This window comes from Lactuca virosa, chromosome 9 (genome assembly GCF_052849685.1).
Source record: "Lactuca virosa cultivar CGN04683 chromosome 9, Lactuca_virosa_CGN04683_v6, whole genome shotgun sequence".
In the NCBI taxonomy this organism is placed as follows: Eukaryota; Viridiplantae; Streptophyta; class Magnoliopsida; order Asterales; family Asteraceae; genus Lactuca; species Lactuca virosa.
Genome location: NC_136434.1, coordinates 18272237 through 18275875, shown reverse-complemented (window position 1 = coordinate 18275875; position 3639 = coordinate 18272237). Strand labels below are relative to the sequence as shown.

At 45.9% G+C, this 3639-nt stretch overlaps 1 long non-coding RNA gene across 1 annotated transcript; it reads right to left on the bottom strand.

The window, feature by feature from the left end:
• Positions 1-795: 795 nt before the first annotated feature.
• On the bottom strand, positions 796-2999 carry LOC145135814 (uncharacterized). The gene is made up of 3 exons (XR_013720049.1): positions 2885-2999; positions 2009-2060; positions 796-880 (listed from the first exon to the last, which is right to left on the bottom strand). It is a non-coding gene; the product is annotated as an uncharacterized LOC145135814 (long non-coding RNA).
• Between the last annotated feature and the right edge of the window lie 640 nt (positions 3000-3639).

The window sequence follows — 3639 nt, the reverse complement described above, 5'->3', positions numbered from 1 at the left end:
GCGGCCCCTCTGGCTCCCTGATCTCGAATCGGCAGGCTTGGCCCGCTTGGCTGCCGGCTGAGACTGTGCCGGTCGCCGATCCCTCCCCTGAGACTCCGCCTCCTCCCTAGCCTGAGTCTCCAGCTCTATCTCCCTCTTCCGGGCATTTGCCTGAAGCTCGGCAAATGTCCGGTACGTCGAGTTCGCCACGAACTCTCGTATTACCCTCCTCAAAATGCTCAGATATCGGCTCATACGTGCCTGCTCGGAGGACACGTGCTCTGGGCAGAACATCGCCCGCTCATGGAACATCCTGGTGATCACTGTAACAGACTCTGTACCCTGCTTGAGGGTTAAAAACTCCTGGGCCAAACGCTCCCTCTCCACCTGGGGAACGTACTCTTCTCGGAACATAGCAGTGAACCTCTCCCAGGTCACTGCAACAAGCTCAGTAGGCGAATAGTGCGCCGTCACAAACTTCCACCAGTCCTTCGCTCCCAAGCGAAGCTGGTTCAACGCGAACCGGACTCTCAAATGCTCTGGAGATGAGCAAGTAAAGAAACACCCCTCAATGTCTGATATCCACCTCATCGCTACAATCGGGTCCTGGGTCCCATCAAACTCCGGTGGTTTTGTGTTGCTGAACTCACGAAACAGCAACGCATCACCACCCTGCGGCCTAGTCGCAGCTATAGCTGCAGTTGCCGCAACAACCGCAGCCTCAGAAAGAGCAGCGTATCTCTCATCAAATGTCTCTATCAGTGTGGTCTTGATAGACCCGAACATCTCTGGTATCTCTGCCCTGATGGCCGCAGCCACCTCCTCATGAATGATCCTACGGATCTCCTCATCACTAGTACCGCTGCTCTCTGGTGTGTGGCGTGTCCCAACCATGATGTCTCTGAAATACAACATAATAAATATCAGGGACTCGCTCGAGTATACTCGTACTCGATAACTCCACCCTACTTGCTCCTTAGTACCCAATGGATTCTTACTTAGGGTGCGTACTGCTCCGGTGTCTTCAGTAGTACGGGCCCTATACTACCGTCCACACCGCATCAGCATCCACTCTAAGTCCTCCTCCTTGGATCCCAAGTCCCAAGTACTCTACTCTCTTTAACCATATGCTACTCACTAGCAGCTCTCTCATAAACTCCTCGCTGCTATCTAAACACTCTCAAGTATCCCTAGCAGCAAAACTCCTAGACTAAGGCATCACATATCAGGCCACTCTAGTCCTAATAAGAATACCTAGTCTACTCTAGCATGCATAGCATAACTCATCATATATCATAACATAATATATCTCATAACACTAATTACAAGGGTATTTTGGGAAATCACCGTTCGGGCGCTGGCTGATCGTACACACGGCTCTGCTCTGTTTGTCTCAAAACTCTTTTTACTCTTTTAAAAAGTTTTTAGTCATCAAAATTTCTCTCAAATCCTCAGTTTGAGTTCAGATACGCCCGAAGATGAATCCGAATCCCTCAAACCAAGGCTCTGATAACAACTTGTAACACCCAAATTTTCAAAACAATTTTTCACATTTTATAAAACACGTTTTCATTCATAATCGTTATAAAAACACCATTGTATCACATAACATCATCTCCCAAGATCATAATAAAATCTCCCCGCGTGTGTACTGATCAAGTCGGCGCCTTCCCGCGATCCTCGCTGGTACCTGAGACACATAACACAACACTGTAAGCATAAATGCCTAATGAGTTCTCCAAAATACCACACATAACACATATTAGCCACTCGAGGCTATAACTCTGTTTGACACTCTGGTCAAAGTGTCTCTGTGGGACCCCCCGGTCCCATAACTCTGTGGGCCCTCTGGCCCTAACTCTATGGGTCCTCTGACCCTAACTCTGTGGACCTTCCGGTCCTAACTCTGAAAACTCTGTAACATACATAGCATATAACACATAGAAATCACATCATGCAAAAGCATACACAATACTCTGTCTCATAACTCTAATTACCACTCTAGGTAAAGTATAGTGAGAAGACTCACCTCGGTTAACTCGGTAAAGCTCGAACTCTGTAAAGTCGGGTCTAGCCTCCGCCTAATCATATGAAATAAACACTCTGAATCAATACATCTCTCAAGGCTAGACTATTCCTCCTCTTAGTACTCTCAGAAGGGTAAAAGACCATTTTACCCCTCTCATGGCTCAAAGACCTTAAAGTTGACCAAACCCTAAAAGTCAATAAAGGTCAACGGTCAAACTTTGACCCGACTCGCCGAGTGCACTTGGGCGACTCGGCGAGTCTACACGTGCCCACTATCTTTCTGATCTCGCATGACACGTCGAGTCTTTCCCCTTACTCGACGGGTGACACCTGGCATGAATCGCGGGGCCACCCCGACTCAACTCGCCGAGTCTGTTCATGGACTCGGCGAGTTCCGCCTTGAACTCCAGTCCTCTAATTCCCTCCGACTCACTGAGTCAACCCTATGCTCCACGAGTCATCACAGATTGCGAGTCGCGGGGCTACCCGACTCTACTCGTCGAGTCCGTTCATGGACTCGGCGAGTTCATTCCATGCACATCCTCAAACAACTTCCTGAGGTCAGATCCAGTCCTCTAACCAATAGATCTATCATTCCCAAACCCAATAACCACGTAAAGTTTCCATCTTGATGCACATACAACATCTATTTGATCATATATGATGATTTAGCCCCAAATACCATAACTCAAGGTCATAGCCTCCATTGTTATTCAAAAAGCTTAATGAATAAGGCTCTCTGGACCTCTATGGATCCAGATCCAAAGCCTCCTCATCATAAGGGACTATTTGGGCTTCAAATCTAAGCAACAAAGGGTCTAAGAAACCCTAAATCCATATGATCATCATAAGAACAGAAGGGGAGTCGAATTACTACCTCAAATGTGAAGATCTTAGCTCCAAATCCACAGAATAGCAATCTCCTATGCTTCCTCTTGGCTAGTACCTCCTTCTTCTTGCTAAACAACACTCCCAAGGTCAAAAAAATGGCTTCCTTCCTTTCCCAAAACGCTCAAGCACTCTAGGGTTTCTCTCTATGACTGGTGACCTCAAATGGCGGCCATAAGGGCCTTTAAATAGTCCCCAAACCCGAGAAATTAGGGTTTCATTAAACAGCGTGGACTCGCCGAGTCCAGTCATTAACCCGGATGGAGATTCGCGACTCTACTCGGCGAGTCTGAGCGCCTACTCGCCGAGTCTCTCTCCAAAACTCAATAAAATACATAATTTAAGATACCTGGGAATCCGGATGTTACACAGTTGGACTTCTAGAAATCAATACTTTTTGACTTTCTTACCGAAGTTCATATTTCTGATACGAGATGCTTCGATAAGCTTTTATCTAAGCTCATACACCTTTTAGAAAGCTCACATGTGTGTCTAAACAATTTCAAAACTTATAGCAATAAGTCTTAATTGTTCAAACCAATTGCCAAATCTCACAATTCAAACTATGAAGAGGGATGTCGTAATCATAATCTAATTTGAGCATGCAATTTACACAACTTCTATCTCCTTAAATTTTTTCTTAGTGAAAGCGTTTCCTCACAATCATTTTCATGAATTTGAGAGAAACCTTATGACACTTAGATTTTATGGTGTATGCATTCCTATCCATGTGAATTTTCCATA